The sequence below is a fragment of the Lygodium microphyllum genome, chromosome 8, assembly GCF_053477565.2.
Source record: "Lygodium microphyllum isolate KBCC chromosome 8, Lygodium_microphyllum_v1.1.10, whole genome shotgun sequence".
Taxonomy (NCBI): Eukaryota; Viridiplantae; Streptophyta; class Polypodiopsida; order Schizaeales; family Lygodiaceae; genus Lygodium; species Lygodium microphyllum.
The window spans coordinates 43,841,223-43,866,010 of NC_141142.1; the positions used below are offsets into that span (position 1 = coordinate 43,841,223).

General features: G+C 43.1%; 1 pseudogene; it reads left to right on the plus strand.

Moving 5' to 3' along the window:
• Positions 1-8,813: 8,813 nt before the first annotated feature.
• LOC148032218 (putative nucleoredoxin 1) overlaps positions 8,814-24,788 on the plus strand; it is a 57,337-nt pseudogene continuing 41,362 nt past the window's right edge.

The window sequence follows — 24,788 nt, forward strand, 5'->3', positions numbered from 1 at the left end:
GAGTAGCTAGGATGGAGATAGTAGGGTGTTCGTAAGAGATGAAAGAGACTTTGACTCCGCAAGCAAGAGGTAGGGCCTTTGAGATGATATCCTCCTCTTCTATTAATTATTATTATTATTATTATTTCCTCTTTCTCTCTCTTCTATATTCTTCTCTCCCTCAACTTCTTCCTTTCCTCTCTCTATCGTTATCTCTTCTTCTCTCTCTCTCTCTCCCTCTCTCCCTCTTCTTCTTCTTCTTCTTCTTCTTCTTCTTCTTCTTCTTCTTCTTCTTCCTCTCTCTCTCTCTCTCTCTCTCTTCATCGGACTACGCCTGCAAGGGGCTCTCTCTCTTTCATTGGACTACGGTAGCAAGAGGGAAAGAAGAAGTCAACATCCCCTTTGCTTAAGGGAGGGTTATATCTTCTTCTCCCTATTCTCTCCTCCTCTTCTTCTTCTCTCTCTCTCCCTCTTCTTCTTCTTCTTCTTCTTCTCTCTCTCTCTCTCTCTCTCTCTCTCTCTCTCTCTCTCTCTCTCTCTCTCTCTCTCTCTCTCTCTCTCTCTCTCTCTCTCTCTTCACTGGACTTTGGCAGTAAGGGGGGAAAGAAGAAGTCCTCATCCCATTTGCTTAAGGGGGGGGGGATAGGGGTTGGGGTGGTATTTCATGGTGGTAGGGGAGCTCTCATGGACTGGTCGAGGGAGCTAGACATAGTAGGCCATGTGGCCTCCCTTCATCGGCATCATTGTCACTATCTCCCTCTTCATCGACGTTATCTCTACTTTGTCTCTTTCATCATCACTTTCCTTCTAGTCAGCTTCGCCCATGCCGTCACCCACCTTGGCATCATCGTCAACCTCCCGTCCTTTCCCCCCTCCCTCACCACCTATCAGCAATGACAAGGGGAGGGGATTTAAATTTTTTTTGAGTATTTTATGAAAAAGGGGGGGACAGAACAAGTGGGGACATTACATCCTCTCCCCCTTAGAGAACTCAAGATGTCCTCATCTCAAAAGAACTAGGGAAAACAAGCATTAATAGGGCTTAAGGTCTGTGGGTTAGGACCCACCATGCATCCATTGTGCTACTTTTAATGATTCAAGTAGTGCAACTCATATTATTGCAATTAATCATAGGTACAAGAGTAGGATTTAATCTTAATATAGGTTTTATTATATGTTGATAGAGTTTCTAGGATTTCTAGTTATCCTAATAAGGTATAGTGGATTCTAGGTCTTTTGTCTTCATCTGATTCCTCTATATATATTTAAACTACGCCTGTGTAGCTTTGTTTCCTTGGGGGTTAATGTCTTTCGGACTTAAGTTAGGGCAATCTGCTTGGACGTGTCCCAACTCATTGCAGTGGAAGCATTGATAGTAGGGACATCTCCTACAGATGTGCCCTATCTCTCCACATGTATGGCATCTCTTGCCCTAATCTCGGGAATCATCTTTGTCACAATTGTCCAAATTAAGTTCTTAGACAATTGGCTTTGCTTGAAGTAACACATCTTGCATGTCTATTGGAAGCATTGCTTCTAGACAATGGTTTAGAGGAGTGTTCAGGCCATGGCAAAACTTGGATACTTACTACGCAATATCCATAGGTGGCGTATATTTTAGTAGGGTTACAAACTTTGAGTAGTAGGCTTCCAAGGTTAATTCCAATTGCTTGAGCTTGAAGAATTCATTCATCCTCAAAGTCTGGTAGGTTACTGGAAGGTATCGTCTACATACAACATCTTTCAGCTGAGCCCAAGTGACAATGACTTCAGAAACACCTCAGTCTTTGCACATTGCTTCCACCATATGTGAGTCTGGTCAACTAACTTAAGTTTGGCTACCATTGCGTGATTTTGTAGTAGTAGTTCTTGAAGGAGAGAAATAATCATCCATTGACTCAATCCATATCTCTGCCTCTATTGCGATGTCTATCCCTTCTCCATCAAACTTGGGTGCCTTAATTTGCTTGAGAAGGAATTTCTTCTCTTGCATGTCAGCATTCGTGGGCGCAAAAGGTGCCTGACAATCAAGTCACACCATTTAGGTTATTATGTTTAAGATATGTCTATGAACCATATATTAATCAATCACATGTCATTACAAAGTTTTACTCTGATACCAACTCTAACGTGCATGCCTATTGGTTGTTGTTGAGGCAGCGGTCAACTGCCAAGACCCATGGATCACTTATTGTTTCAAGCCTTCCAAGCTATTAACCCCAACACGAAGAAAGCAGAAGGAAATAAAAAAGATGCAGGGAAAAGGCGGAAAAAAGATAGCTCGATTGAAGAAAGAAGAGGAGAAAAGGCCAAAAGCGCAAGGGCAACCTTAAAAGTCCAAGGCAGCTGCTAAAAGGGGAAAGATGCATTTTAAAATACAAAGGCGCACCCTGAAATCTTGTAAAAGAGTGCTAGGCGGTGGAAAATCCAAAAAGCTAAAACTGAAGACAAATACAAAGGCCAAGGCAAAGAGAAACGGAAGACAAAGGCGCACAAGGAAAAGTGCAAGTCAAAACTCTTGTAAAAAAGCGTAAGTGCATCATGGTTTAATTCATGGAGCGTCGGGGCTCTCACCTGTGCAATTTGTAAAGGTAGACGGGCGATGGAAAGGAAGCTAGGAAGATAGAAGGACAATGAGAAAAAGGGACTAGGCTACGGCCGGCCATGTAAAAAAGGGGAAAAGGGGATGACCGCCCAAAAGAGATTTAGGTTTTTGTATATAAAGTTGAAAGTTGAATGAGAAGCTCATTCTTGTATGTGGCAAAAATCGGCTCTTCTCTTCTTCTTCTTCTTCTTCTTCTTCTTCTTGCTTGCTTGAGCTTGTGCTTGAGAGAGGGAGTGTGAGAGTGTGAGGAAGTGAGTGTGTGAGGGTGAGGGATCATGGGGTGGAGAAGCTCTCCATCTTCTCCTCTCTTCCTCTCTTCTCTTCTCTTCTCTTCTCTTGCTCGCGGTGATGGAGCTTGGAGCGTAGAGCTTGAGGATGGAGCTTGAAGCTTGCACTTGAATCGTGGAGTTACCGGAGTGCATGGGAGAGGAGGTAACTCAAACGGCATGGAGGTAAGCTCACTACACCCGTAGCTATGGATGGTGCGTCGGCTATGTGAGAGGTAGCCATTAGTGCTCGGCTTGGAACGCTTGAAATAATAAGCGATCCGTGGGTCTTGGCGGTTGAGCGAGAGCTCCCACATTTTGGTTCTATTACCGGGACCAACGGATTCAAGCCTTGAGTGCTTGCACGCTTCGAATCAAGCATCAAAGTAAGGGTTTTCCCCTGAATCGGTGCTTGAGATAGGTAGGAAGTGAGGGGGTTGAAGATGGTATTCGATCTCCTTGGGAAGTAGGTTTTTGCTTTTTGAGAGTTATGTTGTGAGATGTAGTAGTGTAGGTATTTACTTTGTGATTTGGATGCATTAGAGTAGGAGAAAACAAAGAAAAACAAAGAAAATAAGCATTAGGATTACTGTTGCAAAACAGGGCAAAAACAGGGCAAGAATTGTGCAAAAGTGGTAAAAAACTCGCTTCTGATGCCTAAGGTTGGCAAGTGAGTTATTGGGGGTGCCAATACCATAGCCGAAAAGGGGTATAAGGGCCAAAAGTGGCAAGAAAGGCCACATTGTGCATTGCAGGGTTTCAGGAGAGCAGGAGAGAAGAGGAAAGCTTGGTGAGGGAATCCGCTTCAATCTTGGCATCAGAGAGATCTTTGGCTAGCCTAGGTGATTCTACACCTTCCCCTATAGTAGTAGGACCAATCTGCTCGGCAAGGGGGAAGGCCTCTAGCGCTCGGCACGACAAATTTCGTGAGAGTCGGTGAAAAGACGTGCAGCGCCCGGTGCATCTGAGTAAACCTAATTTCCATCCATTATCTAGAATAAAATCTTCCGACACCCTAGACATTGGGCTCATGGTAGTCTACAACTCCGTTTTGGACTCGGCAAGGGGTGCCCAGAGCTCCACTAACCCCAAGAAACCTAGGAGTGACACACAACTTTCCATGGTTGGCCTTTTCACTACTCGACCTTTGGCCTTGAATCGAGTAGTGCCCTCTCGGGGTTGAAATGTGGTGCGACCTTGGAGATGATCCACTCGCACAAAATATCCTTCCTTATTTAATCAAATTAAGAATCAAGCACAATCAAGGAAATCAGCCTAATATCATCTTCCATGAAAATATTTCTTTATTTTCCCATGGCAACTTGTCATCATTGAACCTTGCTATGCATTTACCATCAGACACAGGCACTTGGAATAATCATCCAAATCAAATCCCAACAATCAATTTAATGCAAAAGCATTTAGGACGTTATTTGATCAATCAACAAAAAAAATGGTATCCTTTTCCAAACATTGCAAGAATAGTCACGACACGGGGGATTCACTAGTAGTAATAAGGAGACATCACCTATGTGCAATAAATATATGAAAATATCCCTTATCTACCCCCTATTTATGAGACCTTACCTTATAAAATGTACCTTCCTTTCCTTAAATAACTCCCCTTCCTTAAACTCACATGGTACCATGCGATAAACCCTGGTGGACCCCCTGGGAGTTGTGATAACCTTTCCATCATGTTTTTGCTCTCCCCCTTGGAATCAGGAGTGGTTCTATGTAAACTTTACCTAATACACCCTTCTTTTGGCTAAGGCATATGTTAGGGGTTTTAACATTGTATGAGACGTAAGTTCTGTAGGTCACTTGCATTGATCGACAACCCTACCTTCTTCCCAACAAGTAAAAAGGCATCGGACTTAGGTTTTCCTAATCCTTGATCTCTTCACTTGCCCAAGGGTGGTTGTTACATCTAGCCCATAGGTTTGATAAACATAGTCACTATCAGACGGATCTCAAGGTATCATAGTTATAATCTTAATCATTGTTTTTTGCACTAGCTATGCATAACTTCAAGATCCCAATGAGCTAATAGCTTATGATATTAGCAAGACTTTAATGCAAGATCAATTTGTGTACCATCAATGTATGTTTCATATAATCTTTCCCATGCATGTACCGTCTACGTGCATCTTCAAGTCTTAATAATATCATCCTAGGTAAAGATTAATTGAAGACATATCAATGCTTAGTACTTTAGAATCTTATATGCTACTTATGATATGTATGGACTTGTCTCATAACAACTAGGTGCAACTAACTTCCCTTGATACATGCACATTGCAAACTCCATCTTTCAAATGTTTGCGATGAATTTATCCTTTTTAATAATCCCTTCCCATGCTGCCTAGTATGAGTCTAATGTATCTCATGCGTGGATCAAAGAAATCATCCATTAATTTGGAAATACATTACTTATAACAGGTACCGCAGTTGAGTTGGCAGTGGTGCCCTCGCCCCATGCTTTGTTGCTCATTGTGGGGTTTCCATCCACGCGCATCATTTTCTGCTTGGGGCCCATCCTCGATCTTTGTCTCCCTTAGACGCGTGTCCCACAAGACTTCTGTACTTTGTGCTTGATTAGTGGGGCCAAATGGGGAGATAATTCAGTTTGCGAGTGGAGGATAATCTCATGAGATAGATATAGATTCGCGGTCAACAAGGGAAGAAAGGATGCATGTGGACACCCTCTTTCATGCAATAGATGAACTTGGGTTTGCATAATGGGGGTTGGAATGTTATCTCCACTGGCATTTCCAAGTGCAACTTTTGCGACTTTTGCATTCATAGCTCCCAGACTTCTCCTCTTAGGGGCCATGATGGATGATTGTTTCTTTGAGTAGAACTTCAATGAACTTGGGGGTTGCATCATCTATCTTTGAGTAGCTAGGATGGAGATAGTAGGGCCTTTGCAAGAGACGAGAGAGACTTTGACTCCGCAAGAGGTGATAGAGTAGGGCCTTTGAGATGATACCCTCCTTTTCTAATAATAATAATTATTATTATTATTTCCTCTCCTCTCTCTTCTATCTTTTTCTCTCCCTCAACTTCTTTCTTTTCTCTCTCTATCGTTATCTCTTCTTCTCTAACTTCTTCTTCTCTCTCTCTCTCTCCCTCTTCTTCTTCTTCTTCTTCTTATTTACACACACACACACACACACACACACACACACACACACACACACACACACACACACACACACACACACACACACACACACACACACACACACACACACACACACACACACACACACACACACACACACACACACACACACACACACACACACACACACACACACACACACACACACACACACACACACACACACACACACACACACACACACACACACACACACCAGACTATTGCAGCAAGGGGGGAAAGAAGAAGTCACCATCCCCTTTTCTTAAAGGGGGGGGTTTTATAGGGGTTGGGGTGGTATTGCATGGTGGTGGGGGAGCTCTCGTGGACTGGTCAAGAGAGCTAGAGATAGTAGGCCATGTGGCTTCCATTCATTAGTGTCATCATCACTATCTCCCTCTTCATCGATGTTATCTCATGCCTTTATCTATGTCATCATAGCCTTCCTTCTCGTCAGCTTCACCCATGCCGTCACCTGCCTTGGCATCGGCGTCAACCTCTCGTCCTTTCCCCCCACCCCTACCACCTGTTGATGATGACAGGGGGAGGGGATTTTAAATAAATTGATTATTTTATGAAAAAGGGGGGGTGCTGAATTCAAGGGGTAGGGACATTGCACTGCATTGGAGAGTTAGGGGTCAGTTGCGACATCGATGCTGAGGGATGGGTGGTACCTTCGAAGGCGAATATCTTTTCCATCGATGCATCGGATCGCTGCTGGAAACCTATATGCCTAAAGTTCATGTTTTATGGGTGTATGTATCTTTGACTTACTTTAATGATTCCAAATATCAAGAGATTGGTTTAATTCTTTTTTGTTACAATGCAGGGATTTGTTAGAGCTCGACAAAACGTTTGTCCTCGGTCACCTAGAGCGCGAGTTTGGTATCAAATGGAGCCATAAGAGGGTGTTGCGCGAGTTTGGTATATCGAATGGAGCCATAAGAGGGTGCTATGCAACATGGCTCAACTATTGAGACATCAACAAGACAATGCATGGTTAGAACCTCCAACTGAGAGAGAGAGAGAGAGAGAGAGAGAGAGAGAGAGAGAGAGAGAGAGAGAGAGAGAGAGATGATATGAAATTTTATGAGAAAAGTTGTTGGGCAAGAGAGAGAGGCTGGGACATCCTGCCTTGGTGCTAGGTACTAATGTACCTTCAAAACCTATTCAAACAAACAAGATTGAGTTTGTGGAGAATCGAACCCCAACTCTAGCCATAGATGGCTATCATCCACAAGACTCCTCATTCAACCCACCCATTGTTAGTAAGATTCGAAGAGGGAAATGAAAGAATGAATATGATCAATGGAAAAATGTGTTAGGTTTTACCAATAGGGTCCACTAATACCAATTTGACTTTCTTGTAATTGTTAAGAAAGTGGCCAGAATGATCAAGACAAAACACTTGATATAATACCTTGGCTTTTACAATTCAAGCATGGTTTGGAAAGAGATCAATGATCAAGTCAACCTCTTCATTGTCTTGCATTGTCTCTTGAATCTCCTTGTTCGTGTGTTGTACGTCAAGAGCAAGAGGGAGGGGCGAAGCTATCGATGGTTTAGGGTCTACAAGAGGCTTAAAGTCCAACTCAAACTCAAGATCCTCCGTTTCATCATCTGTTGCATCATTGTCACTCAAATTCTCTTCCTGGTGCTCTTCTTGTGCTAATGTTGTGAGTGAATGGGGCTTTGTAGAAGTTGAGAAGCCATAATTTCCACTATAACCGTCACCATAACTACTACTTGGCATATTCTTGGCACTCATCCCCCTTGACAAAAGAGAGCAAACTCAACCATGACATCACATCACAAGACAGTGATCACCAATGTATAATGGTTACTCAGCCAAAAAGTTTCTCCACAGACTTTGATAAATTTGTTTGACTTCTACCCTGACAAACATCATGATTCCGCCTATTGCACAAAACGTCACTACAGTAATATGAACATTCCTCACTCAACATCACTGCATTGTTATTACACTCCAAAACAAGGAATACACAAAAAATCTGAAACAAGAATAAGACAGATAATTTGAGAAATTCCATCTTCAACTAGAAATCCACCATTGATACATTGAACTTTTTCTTAAAGACCAAGATACATGCATAGAGTATTGACAGAGAAGAAGATAGAATGTAAATTGCGAACTACATCTGTCATATTAGAAATTCATCCATAACCATCATAACTTCCACCCCTTGCATCCACCTTATATATCTAAATATTGTTGTGAATCTAAAAATCCAAACATCCATTTTTACTTCCTAATATCTGAAAAGTCACCATACATAAGCTAAGGTTCATATATTTGCCAAAAATAGTCCACCATAGATGCTTGCACTTATACAAATGCATTGCATGCCTTTTTATTAAGCTATCAAAGTGAGTTTGGTGGTTTTAGCAATTATCTAGGGGGAGTACTAGATTTGTTGCATGCTTATTATGGCCTCTATGGATTTAGCTTGCTTGGAGAACCAGACTTGAAAATTTTATGTTGTGAGCTAGGTATCTAAATTACAACACCCCCCTCTGATGATAGTTGTACTTCCATACCTATCTGAGTTGCATTAGAGACTAGGATCTTAGGATGCTCAGACACTAGTGCCTGCATTTTAGATCTCTGACAATTGATAGCATTATCATATTCAGAGAAAGGACAAGCTAATGGCTTTAGTGAAACCAAGGAAGGTGATTTGTTGACTAATTGTTCAACCCCCAAAGCTTTGACCATGCTGCAATATTTTTAAGCTAGATCTTTGGTTGCTAAAGATTGATCTTTCATCACACCACCATGATCATGGTTGATAGCAAAAGAGACAGTTGCATGTTTGCTCGAAGATGGATTGGAGCATGTGCCACATATAGTGATTTGAAAATGAAAAAAGTACTTAGTCAATGGTTTGAAGTTGAAGGCATACCTACTTTGATAATATTGGATAAGCAAGGAAAGACTACGTAGAGTGAGGGTGTGGAGCTTCTTTACAAGTATGGAATTGAAGCATATCCTTTTACTACTGAAATACTTGAAGATTGGAAGCAAGAAGAAGATGCCAAGCATGAGGCCTAACCCTTGAGTCACTTCTTCTTGCTAAGGAAAGGGATTATGTGCTTTCAAAGTATGGAGAGGTCAAAGTTGCCTACCTCATAGGCAAGACAATAGGCCTCTACTTTTCAACTCATTGGTGCCCTCCTTGTTGGAGGGTCACCCCTAAGTTGAAATTTGTTTATAATGAACTGAAGAGCCGTGGTGAGAATTTTGAGATCGTATTTCTATCTAGTGATAGGGATAAGGAATATTTTATAGAGTACTTTGATGGAATGCCATGGCTTGCTCTGCCTTTCAATGATAGCTCCATTAGAAGTATTTCTTAGTATTTTGATGTGAAAGGGATTTCACAATTGGTGTTTGTTGGTCCAGATGGAAAATAACTATTGATGGTCGAGGGTTGGTTAGCTTGTAGGGAGTAGTTGCTTTCCCTTTTACAAATGATGTTGTTGTAGAGACACATGAACGCATCAATGCAAAAGTAAAAAGTTTTGCCAAAGAGATTGTTTCCATGCAGCATGAGCATCCCCTCAAATTAACTGAAAGTGCATATGAAGGAGGGCTATATTTTTGTGATGATTGTGGTAAACAATGATTTGGATGGGTATACCATTGCAAGGATTGTGCTTTTGATTTCCATCTAGATTGTGTGATAGAGAGGATTTCATCAAAAAATCACAAACCCACTCCACCTAAAGGTTCTGATAAAATAGACATTGATTCATCTGAAATCAACCAATCCGATTCTCACACTAGGTACATATGTGAAGATTTTGAAAGCAACTTTATTACAATGGCAACTGAGATAAATAGCTCCAGCTCTACTGAGGCTAGCTTCAAACACATGCTAATAGTGATAAACTTGGAGTTTAATGTAGAGGCAACCACCAAGACCCATGGACAACTTATTGCTCAAGTGTTTCAAGTGAGCACTAATGGCTACCTCTCACATAGCCGATGTGCCATACCTCTCTATGAGTGTAGTGAGCTTACCTTTGATGCCCGATTGAGTTGCTTCCTCTCTCAAGCACTCCGATAGCTCCGAGATTCTCGATACAAGATCAAGCATCCTCAAACCTCCACCTCCAAGCTCCATCTTCCATAGCCATATGCGAGATGAGAGAAGAGAAGAGAAGAAGAAGAGAGAAGATAAAGGAGGGCTTCACCTCCAAAATCCCTCACTCTCACACACTCCCTCACTCACTCACACTCCCTCCCTTAAGCACTCACAAGCTAGCAAGAGAAGAGAAGAATAGAAGAAGAAGAATCCACTTTGCCACACACCAAAGAATGAGCTCTCATTCACTTTTTGAACTTTATATACAAAACCCTCTTTCCCTTGGGTGGTCATCCCCTTTTTACATGGCCGGCCATAGCCTAGGCCATTTTTTCCATTGTTCTCCTATCTTTCTAGCTTCTTTCCTACCGCCCATCTACCTTTACAATTTGCATGGGTGAGAGCCAATGGGCACTCTTAAAATACATCATGGTACGCCTTGCGCTCTTTTATAAAAGTATTAACTTGCACTTTTTCTTGTGCTCCTCTCTCCTTGATTTAGGACTTTTTCACACGTTTTGTATTTCTCGATTTTTTCTTGATGCACATTCGTCTTCCATTCCACTTTTGCCTTGGACTTGTCTTTTGCGTTAGATTTTTTGGATTTTCCACTTTTCCACCTTGTTCGTCTAAGGCTTAACATTACCCCCTCCTAGTTGAGTGCCAATCCCATGGCATTTTTGTTGGGTGGTGAGTTGGATGGTGTTGTAGGGATAATTAGGTGGATTTTTGAGTTTGTATATGAGCCGTGTTGGGAGGTGTGTTGGAGGGATTTATGGAATTGGAAGGCCCTTGAGTTGGGAATGAGTCCTAGTGTTAAGAGAGGCTAATGGGCGGGTCCGTCTTTGAAATTGAATATTGTGTTGGCGAGATCCATCGCTTAGCCTTTTGCGGTTTCCTTCTCTTGCGATGCTCCAAATGAGCTTCTTCATTCACTTTTCGACTAGGGCTGTCACATCTGCACCTTGGTTGGTTGTGCTTGCATGGTGGCATGTTGTGTAAGATGGGCCACAGCTTGACGTGTCATCTCTAGCCATAGAGCCGTGGAAACTTCTTTTTAGGCCTCTAGTTCCATAGCCGCAAGCTTATTCTCTTCCTTAGCCTTCTCTAGCTGGGCTAGGAGTCCAGCCACGTAGGGATCATAGTCCACAGCTGGGGGCATCATTGGTGGTGCTATGGTGGTGGATGCCTCCAAGCTTTGCCTCTTTGGGTCTTGCCTTGACTCGGCATCCACCATAGCCAACCTTTTGGCTCCTACCCCTGGCGCCATCTCTTATACTTTAATGACTAGGAATTGCATCATGGACATGAGCTGAGTGGTGTCCATGGTAGGCACTGGCTCATGTGTTGTGGACGTGGTGTTGGTGGCCTGAGGTGTGAGAATCGAAGGGAGGGGATACAACAGAGCCTTGCCCTTCCCCGCAACAACTGGGGCTACTTCAGCACTGCCACTTGGTTCACCTTTGCGCCATGGACTCAAGGTGGCTATTTCTCTGGGGCCATGGGTCTCCTCTATAGACTTGTGCATGGCCTCCACTATGTATTCATCCTCCTTTCTCCTTAGCTCTTATGCCTCTTGCTATGATTTTCTCTTTCTCTCATCTTCATCCTTCTTGGACTCTTTTTGGGCCTTCCTCAACTTGCCGCTCGTTCCTCCCTTGTCATTGTTTCTTTTGTCTCCTTCTGTAGCTTTGATGGGTTTCCCTTCTTCTGTGCCTTCGGCTCTCCTTGGCTAGGACTGCGTCTCCTGATCTTCCCTATCACTTATAGTCCTTTCATTGGACTGCACCTATTCACCGTGAGGAAATTGGTCTGAGGGTTTCCCCTACTCCCTCTCCACCTCCCTCTATGTCCTTCAATGCCTCCTGGATGATGGCCGTTAGGATTCCAGTGAACTTGATGGTGGATGCCTTGGAGGAGGACTTCTTTTGAGCTAATCTTGCTATGGAGTCCTGGGATTCCTCTCCTGCCAGTGCTCTAACAGTGCTCAAAGCTTTCGCTAAGATTTCAATAGTTTTTTGCACGAAGGTGTTCCAATCTATTTCATTTGGGGATCCCGCTGCGATGCTCTCAAACAACGGCACCCCAATTCTGCTCATAAGGGCACTGTACCTTTGATTGGAAAAGAGAGCATGGACCATTTTTTCCTATAGCTTGATCTTAGGATTTGGGATGTTTGCTAAGCTTATCCCATCCACTGTGTGCATGGCAGCCTTGTTCATCCCTAGCATGCTATACATGTCCCTCTTTGGGCATCACTCTATTCTGCTAGTCAAACCTAGGGCCTTCTCCACCACTACAGGGCTCAATTCCACCTCCACTTGGTGGGCTTCTTTCCTTTTCTTGATTGTCACCATGCCACAGTTCCTTTTGGCATTGAAGTTTCTCAGAAATTCTGTGCACTTTTCATAGTTGACCGCCTGCATGACCTTCTCTACATACTTCTGTAGGCTGCACTAGTCCATGAGTTGTTTTATGGGTGGCTCTTCCATGATGGCATCTTCTAGGTTTATGGCATGCTTGAATGTGAACTGGTTGTAGCCTGGCTGTAGCCCCTCGTTTCTACTGTCAAGCCATACTTAGCTTGCTCTTCCTCCGTGAACGAAAGCTTGATACCTTTATCTTGCCCTGCCATTTTAGGTTCATGTCATATATCATGGTTCACCATTAGTATTCTTAAGACATTTTCTTGTGGGAAGATAAACTGTTACAGGAATTGATCATGCTTTTATGGAAAGAAGAACATGCTTTAAGCATAAAAAGAGAATTTTCCTTCGAGCAATTCTATTCATTTCCACGATTTTATGACACTTTACCTTGATTTCACCTTACACTTTTCCTTGATTTCACCTTACTTCACCTTACCCCCTCCCCCCTTGGTAATGAAAAGAATCCTTTCTAGGATTAGACATGGGAGAGGCAGGACATTTGAGCACATTAGGGTGCTATTTACTTGGGCATAAGACAATCATAGAAATCAAGGTTGTATTGTAAGTGGGCATGACAATCAAGATTACGAGGACTAATGCATACTTGGGCAATGTAAGTTAGGACATCTGTTAGAAAATCTCCCCAGTTGATGCAGTTAGCCACATGTAGCTCCTCTTCTCTAAGGATATAATCAATGTAAGGATGGTAGTTGTCTAGGTGTCTGTTTCGGGTGATGGCTAAGACCCTGAAAGAGATTGGTGCTATGTAAGTTGGGGTCCTACTCAGTTGTTTTGATGGCACAGCATTGCTCAGCATTAGTCATTATTTGGCAACCCTATTTTTCCTATTAGAGACGTAGGTTACACCATTTTTGTAAGAAGGAGGAGTTAGAGTCAGTGAGGTGAGTGAGTTCCTCAAGCTCAATGGTTAACGCAAGCCTTTGGGGCTTGTGATATGATGTTATTAGTCATCTGATGAACACGTGCTCTTTTGAGATTTCACCATTATCGATCAACTCCTTTGAGACTTTGGGGGATGTTACAGTCATAAACTCATATTCTTCCCAAGTGCAAGACAAGGAACGAACCTCAGCCACAAGGGGTTCATCAAGCAAGTTGAGGTCAAGTCTTTTGTAGCTCCTAGCAAATGTGGTAAAGGTGTTATCCAAGAGCTTGATGCAAGTCACCAAGTCATCTCTTGTATTCTTAGCAAGTTCCTTGGTGACCAATAGGAATGAATTTCGCTCGTAGGAAGGCCTAAGACCTGCTGGTGGTTGGGGTGGAATTGAACTAGGCAATAATGGTTCGAGGGGTAGCGAACTTGATAGTGGTGTGTCTAAGGGTATCTCTGTAGTTTGATCCATGTGTCCCATGCTGCTTTAGGGTACTGAGGGTGGCTCTAGTGGTAGAGATGGTGCATTGACCTCTTCTTGCGCAGCCACTGGGGTGCCAAGCTCTCCAAAATTAGATGATTTTGGGGTATCATGTGGCTATTTGAGTCAATAGATTGGTTGGGGTTTTTTGACTGCAATCATCACGGGTTCTGTAGTCTTTGCCACTTGGGTTTTTTGGGTGTTCATTGCCTTATCAGGAGTGGGGCTTCTTGGAGATGTGGTGGCAAGCGATGGCCATGGTTGGGCTATGCTTTTAGGATCTCTCTTCCTGGGCACCCATATCCAGGTGTTGCCTTCGTAGTATCCTTCGGCTTGCAACAGATATTTGGGGATCCATTGCAGCTTGATTATGCAGCTATGTCAATAGTGTCAGATTGGTTACTTAGGTTTTGAATGACAATTGTGAGCCTTGTGGGGCTGTGTTTGCTAGCTACGAGTAGGCCATTTTTGGTGCTTTGGCACCCATTTAAGCACGGGCTCTGTGACTTTGGGGATAGCCTTAGTTGTGGTGGTTTTGCAATCTGGGTGGGTTGTGATGACTGATGACCCCCCTCCCTAGGCCAAGTACTAGGTAGCTCTATTGGTTGCATGGCAGACTTGGGTGGAGCCTCGCTGCCCTTGCTAAAAGTTGTCATGATTTGAACGTTGCCAATGGCAAGGTGAATACATTGCAGATTGTAATCTATGTTGCATTGTGCTTGCTTCTTAAAAGTGCATCCTAATAATGATTCTTGATTTTCATCCTTTGTATTTGGCAATACATAGAAGATGACTGATAGGCTCTCACACTCGATAGAGACTGCAATCTTGCACTTCCCTAGGAGTGTATATGACTTGCCCCAAAATGGGTTAAGTTTAGCCTTGGTGGATTGTAATTGTGGCTGACCAATGAGGGTCCAACGAGCGTAAGTCAAGACATTGAAGTCAACTCCCTTGTCAATCAAGGCATCAAATACATGCATGCACCAGGCGATGGCTATGATGTGTAGGTATGTTGGTGCTACTACCTTCTCATCCTCGTCCTCTAATTTGGTAATGGTGGCTACGCGGGCATTGACAGGGACTTCCAACAGAGGGGGACTCATGTAGTGGATGTGTGGGAGGGTAGTACTTCTTAATGCGACCGCCTTTGAAGAAGCCTATGCCCTCAAGGGTTCTACATTGCTCGTCCTCCTAATGGTGCACACTCGAAAAGGTCCCAATCCGTGGCCCTTTACCGAGTAGAGAAAACCAAGGTCTCCCTGCTCAAGGTCACGTTGTTTGATGTGATTATCAAACCACATCTTTCATCGTGCTTTCTCACAAATTTGGGCATGGCAGTCCTTGTACTCATCATCGGAATCAGCTCCTCCTGACTACTCGTAGACTCTCGTGTCTCCAGCCTATCCTTCATTGGTGGCTAAGGCCCAATTGCGTGGTAAGTTTAGATCATGCAACTTAGTCCATTTCCACTTAGGCTCATCCAACAAATATCTGAGGGGCTTGAGATTAGCAGAGGGGTTGCCAATCAATTTGCCTGTCAAATACTAGAGGATCTTGTGAAGTTCTAGCATGTTGCTAGGGATATAGAAAGAGACAGGCCTTGGTTGGCTACTTGAGCTCCTAGCCATCATGTAGAGTGGCAATGTGGACTCCTTATTTGACATGCTTGCAGTTTTTGCAGCCTACTTGTACGTCTCCTCTTTGTTTTAGAATGGGAGATTGATGGTCACTAGGATGTGCATCCAATCTTGCTCATCCTTAGGGCAAGGGATGTACTTGGTTAATGGCCCATACAATTTCTTTACTGGCACATCACCCTTGAGCATGGCAGAGATGGCCTCGATGAGGGTCATCTTCCAAGTCTCCATCTCGACCTTCACTTCTTCTATTTGGTTTTCTAGGAAGATTAGACTATTGTCCCAGTTTGAATGACTCAAGTGTTCCTCATCCAGGGTCAGCCTAGCAAAATGTCATAGTCCACTCCCTTCATGATGATGAAGTTCATAGGGAATTGGATACCTGCGATCTTCACTGGCCAACTCTTCAAGACTCCAAATGGCCTTACTTTTGTCCCATTAGCTAGAGTGACATTGAACCTAGCTGTTTCAACAGGCGGATTTTCCCAAGCCTGGAGCATAGCAGGCTCAACGCACCCATTCCTATCCCAATATCTACGACTCCTTCTGCATTACGTCTGCTAGGGTTAGGATAGGAAAAACTGGGTGTGTCTTAGTGCCTCCCCAAAAGGTGTTAACATGTAGTGACTTCGGCACTGAGTGCAGCGTATCTACGTGATTGCATCATGATCCTGCAAGTCAACAAAAGCATGCTCCATTAGTTCTTCCATCCAGTGTTTCAGCTCTTGCCATAGTGTGTGGTGCTGCCTAAGCAAGTTGCTTAAGCTTAGAGTTGGTGGTCACTAGAGCATTGAGGAGGTTGCTAGTCACTTGCTTCTCTTCTAACTCTGTGGTTCTTGGCCAATGGCCTTGACTAGTTTGGTGGTGGCCTAGAGCATTTAGACTTTGTCTAGGCAGCCCATGTGGTGCCATTGCCTCCCTTGATTTTGGTCATGGGAGAGAGATTGGGGTGCTTTGTAATATATCAAATATTCTTCATGGAATTTTTTTTTTCTCTCTCGGCGGGCGGGTCGTGCTGGAAGGGAGTGAGGGATTTACAAAGGACATCAAGCTCCTCGTTGGAGCTTGTGTATCCTCAAGCTCATGCAGGGCGACATGAGGGGAGGGAGGAATTCCTTCCTTCTCCCTATAAACCCCCCCCCCCCCCCAACCAAGGGGGAGTGGAAGGGAAGAAAGGAGGAGGACGCTGCCAGACTCGACGTGTGGAGGAGCTGAAGTGAGGAGGAAGAGGTGGACGAGGAGGAAATTTGCTGAGACTACCGCCGCCTACAGCCGTTGATCGAATCGCAGTGCTGCTGGCCGTCGCCAACGAGGCGTCGAAACCCCCCTTGCCACGTGAAGCATAGAAGCTTCTTAAAAGAAGCTTCTCAAGGGGGGGCTAATTAAGCCCCCTTTCACCCTCCCTCGTGTCCCCTTTTTACACACCCTTCCCCCCCGGTGCTAATTAAGCCCCCTTTCACCCCCCTCGTATTCCCTTTTAACACTCCCCCCCCCGCAGGTTTTTAAATCCCCCTAGGCCCTTTTCATCCCCCTTGTGTTCCCTTCGCCCCTTGTGTTGCCCTTCGTCTTTCCCCCCTGGGTTTTAAAACCCGTAAGGCCTTTTCACCCCATGTCCACACACCCCTCTCGCATATCCAAAAATCCCTTCAAGATCCCCCTTCCTATACCTTTCACTCCCGTGTCCAAAGATCTCCCAAGGCCCCCTTCATATGCCTTTGGAAACACACACACAACCCCCGTGTTTTAAGGCCCTCATCCCATGGGTGTTGGAACCCCATAATTTAAACCTTACTTCCCCCGTATTTAATCCTTACTTCCCCCGTATTTAATCCTTAATCCCTTTCTTTTGGGCTTGTTACTTTCCCCCCGTGTGTAAAAACCCTATAGGGCCTCTTCCATGGGCTTTGTAAGCCTTTCCCTCCCAAAAGAATTAAGACCTTAAAGGTCTTATTACCCCCTCCTTGTGGATAAACCCTTAACTGTTCCTTGCCTTTCCAAAATACCCTTGGGAATTGGTTTTTCCCCTACTCGAAAAAGAGAAGAAGAGTATTAACGTGCAAGGGATCAACGGTGGAATTCCAAAAAGGAGTGTAAAACTCTTTCCACGTTCAAAGAACTACAACTGCGATGCCTCCTAAGAAAGTCCAAGGAGTAGCTGCGGGAGGGTCATCTCCCAGTATCCATGTGGATATCTCATCCCAAACCCAGGTTTTTTCCTTCTTAATTTTATATCGGTTTTAATTCAATCGTGCAAGATGAATTGTTAGGGATAAGATATATTTTGTCCTAGTTATTTATGACAAAGGAATTTAGTTTAATTGAACATGCAAAATAAATAAAGTATAAACATATTTTTCCTTCAAATAGCATTATGCATTGAAACGAATTATGAGCAAGATTATTTACCCAGTAAAGTAGTATACTTCGGTTAAGCCTAGAAGGTATAAAACTGCATCTTGCACTATTAACCCCTATTCTTTTTACAACGAATCATCATGGTAGGTGAGAATCATGAAAGGTTTCTTACGATGCTTAAAATCTAGGAAGTTATCATTGCTAACTGCATAGCTTAGCAAGGGAAAGATTGCTTATTTGGCATGAGTTTTGTTCGCAAGGAAAAAGGAAGATTAATTGAATTTACCTAACCTTAAATCAATAAAGTTTAGGATTGAAAAATCAATTGACACATAGGTAACAAATCGTGCGAAGGTGATCTCGATATTACCCTCTAAAAGTTAACCAAATTAATATAAACTTAGAAATACCTATGCTGTGAAATATTTATTGGGAATGAATTAAAATCCAAGAAACGTTTATACCTTAAATACTTGCCCACATTCCCTGTTTGTAGGATCAGTAAATTGTAAACGTAAAAGAAATTAGGGTTTGTCCTTGAGTTTCTTAAAAGAAAATAATAAAACTAGAAAACCCTAGGTAACAACGTCAGCTTAAAGAAACTAAAACAGATTGTTTCGTAACTCCATTATCGCATAGTACAATACAGGACTTGCGCGACAAGTATGAAGTCATATGGTCTTGTGATTGATTCACAAGAAGAAAGGCTAAATTCTCGCAACAAGGATGGCGGATCCTTACGCAAGTTATCTTGCAAGAGGATGTATACTTTGATATCCTTCTAAGTAAGGAAGGTTAAAAACTGGAAACTGAAATATCCAATGAACTTTAGGGTTGACCAAGTTGGGTTAATAGGGTACGCCCTAACCCATAATATAAGGGATCTTGCCAAGTTGCAAGACACCCCAGATCGAGTGCTAGATGCATTCGAAAGGAAAGATTCCTTCCTTAGCAGTTTGCCAACAACAAAAATGATCAAAGGAAATGTTTGTGCTTGCTAGAGATGTTAGAGTACTGTTTGACTTGTTTGACCAATGAATTACAAATTAAATGAATATCCATACTTTAGGTTGAAGGCTTGAAGGGAGAGGCAGCTTCAGTTACCCCCGACTGCTTGCCTGACCCTAACCAAGGGGGTTGTTGACCGCGCCGGGAACGTGGACCGAACCCGCCACGAGAGGTCTCTCGTTGGGCACTACTTGAAGCAAGAGGACGCTTGGGTGCCAGGGGGCTCTGGCCATAAATCCCTCGCCTTCTGGGTCCTGCACAAGAGGCTAACGTGACTCGGGATTGGATCTCGAGGCCCGCATACTAGTCTATGGGCGGAAACTTGGAATTGTGATCCCTATGGATTGCTGGATAGCCTTCGGGCTGATTGTGGACAAGCCTACGGGCGGAACTCCTTGTATTTCAAAGATAAATATGATGACATGTTAATAAAGAACTTGTCTGATATTATTTTTCTATGTCATGTGATAAGATTACGTGAAGGAACCAGGTTTTTCTATGTCACGTGATGAGATTATGTGAAGGAACCAGTGCTTAATGGATTAATTAAAGAAGCTGGTTGTTATATGTCCAACTAATGTGTTAGATAATTACATAACTAAAACAAACCAAGGAAAGTGCGGAGGATGGGCCATGGGTCCGTTCTACGGTTGGGTGGTCCCGGTTGGCCGGGAACTTTTCTCAAATCTCGAAGAACAGCGGGATGATCGTCAAAGGACATGAACAACAAAAGCGTTGACCTAGAGTTATGTCTTACGTGATTTACACTGTTTTAGGGGAACGGAATGGGACTATGCCTTATGGGCAGAGAGGTTGAGCTTTGCATCCCTCTCATTTCCCATTCTCCTTAAACCAAGTGCAGCATGAATCCACTTCAGACCTGGCATTTCTGCGTAAAGTAGTTCTCTTGGGTCCGACGTTAGTTGTTGTTAGGAAATGACCAATCAAGAAAACCCGAATTCCGGTTGATCCTAAGTGGGAACGGCCAGAATACTTCCGCTACGTGGAGATGCGGAAAGCCCTACATCCGTCGCGAGAGGTCTCTCCGTTGGGCACTACTTGGAGCAGGAGGACGCTTGGGTGCCAGGGGGGGCTCTGGCCATAAATCCCTCGCCTTCCGGGTCCTGCACAAGAGGCTAACATGACTTGGGATTGGATCTCGAGGCCCGCATACTAGTCTACGGGCGGAAACTTGGAATTGTGATCCCTGTGGACTATTGGATAGCCTTCGGGCTGATTGTGGACAAGCCTACGGGCGGAACTCCTTGTATTTCAAAGATAAATATGATGACATGTTAATAAAGAACTTGTCTGATATTTTTTTTCTATGTCACATGATAATATTATGTGAAGGAACCAGTGCTTAACGGATTAATTAAAGAAGCTGGTTGTTATATGTCCAACTAATGTATTAGATAATTACATAACTAAAACAAACCCAGGAAAGTGCAGAGGATGGGCCATGGGTCCATCCTACGGTTGGGTGGTCCCGATTGGCCGAGAACTTTTCTCAAATCTCGAAGAACAGCAGGATGATCGTCAAAGGACATGAACAACAAAAGCGTTGACCTAGAGTTATGTCTTACCCGATTTACGTTGTTTTAGGGGAACGGAATGGGACTATGCCTTATGGGCAGAGAGGTTGAGCTTTGCATCCCTCTCATTTCCCATTCTCCTTGAACCAAGTACAGCATGAATCTGCTTCAGACCTGGTGTTTCTGCGTAAAGTAGTTCGCTTGGGTCTGACACTAGTTGCTGTTAGGAAATGACCAATCAAGAAAACCCTAACTCCGTTCGATCCTAAGTGGGAATGGCCAGAATACTTCCGCTACGTGGTAGACGCGGAAATCCCTAGATCGCAAATCCCGTAACATTCCATGGGAGTGCCGGGCGGAGCTTTCTAGACATTCTTTCTGATGGACTACTAAGACTTGTCCTGGATGATACTATTGGACATGTTACATGCTTATGCTTGAGAGATCATCGATCTTGTCCTCTACTATGGGCTCAATATCCTTTAGGTGCTCCTGGGCCTCCTTCACCCATTCTTTCACCTTCTTGATGGCTTTGAGTTGGTGCTTTGGGTTGGGGTACTCCCCGACCTTAGCACTTCCCTTTTTGGTCATTCGAGGAGCCAACGTTTCTTCCTCTATGTCAATGACTTTCCTTCCAACAGGTAATGTTGTGGCACTTTTGGTTTTGAGGGTGACCTTAGTGTCTGGTCTTTTCTTCATTTGCCTCTAACTCTTCTTTTTGACTGAAGTTGCATCAAGGTTTTGACTAGCAAAATGATATGCCAGCCTGCTTCGTCTGGGCGTAGGTCATGACATGCAATGGGATAAGTGTGGCCTCCCCGTTGAGGGTCTCAATACCAAACAACCCTAATGGAATGATGGCTTATTTGCTAAACTAGGGGATGGCCTCCACCTAGGATAATTGACAAAGAGATGAGTGATTCCACACTCAGTGCATCTCAGGTCTCCTGCCTTTTTTCTACTTGCTTGCTCCCTCTCAAAGCAGCATGAAGAAATATGTCCTGGGTGACCGCAAGTCCACATGATTGGCTCTTGGGCTTACCCTCCTAGGCCTCTGCCTCTCCCTCTACCTAACACCATCACTGATACTAGTTGATAGTCCATGAGGATAGCATTGCCTTCCTCATCGTACAACACAAATGGATTTACATAAGGCTCATCGCTGCTAGGCTCATCCACATAGTGGACTGGTTGGTGGGTGGGTCACGTAGGGTCCAAGTGGTTTAGGGATGCTGTAGCATTTATTTACATTCCAAGGATGGTTGGTTTAGTGTCATTAGGTGCTGGAAGAGCCAATGGGGCTCCCCTTCCAAAGAAGTTTGGTGGTCTGTTTGCAAGGTAGGGTTGATCGTAAGGCTGCAGGTATGGGAGTCTCCGAGGTAACTGACAATGCATGGTGTCATGGCTGAACCTACCACAATTAGCACGAGGTCGTGTCCTAGGGTCCTTACACTTAGCTGAAAAGTGGTTTTTGTCACAATGCACACATTGGATATGTGGGTGCATTGGTCATCTCATTATCTCCTATAGTTTGATTATGTCCATCCTAATCTTTGTTAGCTCCTATCTTGACTCAGTGCCCTTCTCTTTGTCCAACATGCTTGGGCATGCTCTCTCACTCGACATTGAGGCTCTCTCAGAACTCTTGGCACTAGACTCTTCTTGATTTAAGCCTCTAGAGTCTCTTTCTTTGAGCTAGTTATCCACTCTAATAGTTTCTTTAAAGACCCTTGTTAGTGCATCTCGTTGCAAGCTTGAGTTGTCAGCCAAGGCTTTGTAGAGCTCTTCGCTTCGTATTCTATTGATGAATACCATGGATACTATCCTTTCGGTTGGTCTCTCGCCCATGGGAATTCTCTTGAAGAGGCTCCTCACATGGGTCACATAATCTCAAATATCCTCCTTCTCTTTTTGCTTGACGTTCATGAGTTGCACTAACAGGTTATCAAAGTACTCGGGTTTGGAAAATCTCTTAATGATGAGATTTTTCAAGCCATTGAAATTGGCATGCTCTGCAGCATCTAGACTTGTATACTAGGTTTAACCCTTGTTGCCTAAGAACAATCTAAAGGCTTGGGAGTGTTGAATAGGATGAGTGAGGTCGTTGGCCTCGCAAACCTACTCAAATTGCTCCACAAAGTTGTATGGGTCGTCTGTTGCTTGGTATTTGGCTAGTTGCTTTGCTACCACGAGGATTTTTTATTGGTTCTTAGAGCCTTGTTTAACTCCTAACGTGCCAGCAGCGATGTTTCCAATGCTACAGCGCTTTGTTCTATTTCTGTGTTATCTAACAATCGCTTTGTCAAGAGCTTGCTCAGTGTGAGGTCTCCTTCTAGCACTCTCTCGCTCTCTGACCTATTTCTGTCTGCTAGGGCTAGCACTCTTTGGATCTCTCGCATTTCTAAGCTTTGGTGTAAGTTCCTATTTTGTTGATCCTAGTTGTATGCTGCTAGGCCTTGCAGAGCCCTACGTGCCAGCTTCCTCTCCTCCTCAAGATCTGCTATGATGTCCTCTACATGTCTATCGCGATACTCTAGGCAGGTTTGCGAATCGTATTTGTTCACTAATTGTTGGATAGCCTCAAGAAAGTCTCCTAGGTCAAGCTCCTCATTGCTCCTATGGCCTGATCTACCCTCTTTCATGTCCAAGGCTTCCTGTTCTACCAAGTTTTCAATCAAGTTGATAAGGCTGGGTAGATCCACTTCCACAATAGTGCACGTCTAGTTTTTCAATTGTGTTCCTTGCTTGGTCCTACTTTTGGGGTTTCGATCACCCATCTATGTCTTTGGGTCTTCTCCTACTGGTGGGTTTCTTCAAGTTCTTAAGTTTGGGTGAGTTCCTTGTTAATTACAACTAGCCCTCAACTTACCCTTACTCTGTGAGTGTGCTTGCATGTGTGTTCATTTTCGTGCACTGTAAATCAAGATTTGTTTGAGGTCATAGATAATGTTGCATGGAAGGGAGGAGTAGTGGGCTGCAATTGAAAGGCACCACCAAATAAGTCATGTGACGAGAATTGAAAAGCCATATTTATTAATATTGTGAATTTTTATTTTTACACTTTACATTTTCTCATTGTATATTTGATAAGTTAAACTTAATATCATTTATGTATACACAATAAAGCCTCCCTCTAGACATAAAGACTATTGAGAAAGTTGAGGAGCTATTAAATTCATTAGGTGTACATGGAGTCAAGGTAAATATTAAAAAGGACAAAAAAACATCAAGCTTTACTTATGACATAACACATAAAATATCAATGAGTGAAACAGGAGGCAAATAAATTAATGAGTAATATGATTGGCAAGCCATTAAAGTTAGAGTTGTGAAAATATTTATGCAAATGTAGTATAGATTTGGAAAGAAACCCTATTCTTAAGAATGCATGGTATTCTTTTGATAAGATAGTGTGTACAATGCTAAGACCATCAACAGACCATCCACTTAAGTTGAATTTCATATAGTGGGCAATGATTTTATAAAGTTAGGTATCAATGCATTTGGGGAGAAATCAACACCAACCACTACATGGTATATTTAGATACTTTGATGTTCCAAATCCAATGCCAATGCTCCATACCATTGCAACACATATTATGTTCTCTTGCATTATATTATTTGTAGAAATATGGATCTTTGAAAATATAGAGTACCCAAGATATGGAAAAAGTCTCATTACCATGCTCATGGTGCATATTTCAAGAACTTGTCATGAATCATGAAATATACCCCTAGCTTCCTTGAAGAATCATCAATAAATGTGATAAATTTTTTGCTGATACCAAGAGATATATTTTGTGTAGGCTCCTAAATATATGTATGCATTATATCAAATATATTTCTATTCACATCTCTATCATGTGAAAAAGGTTGTCTTGCTTGCTTAGCAAATTGACATGCTTCACACACTTTATGAAATTATGAAACTCTAATAGTAGCAACCCTATAACCAACCCTTTGGACTACATTAATTTCAACCTTTGCACATTTTCATGTCCAATACATTTGTGCCATATCTAAATGTCTTCAACCACTCCTTTTTCTTTAGTATATATGGCAATATTCATAGTAGGAATTTAGGCATCTAAAGTGAACATGTGGCCAACTCTACTTCCTTTTTTGTGACCAACCTACACTTACCATTAAAATCTTCCACAAGCGGCCTTTTGTATTAAACCTTATAACCAATCCTTTGGACTGCATTAATTTCAACATTTGCACATTTGCATGTCCAATATGTTTGTGTCATATTTCAATGTCTATAACCACTCTTTTTTCTTTAGTATATATAGTAGCATTTATAGCAATATTTCAAGCATC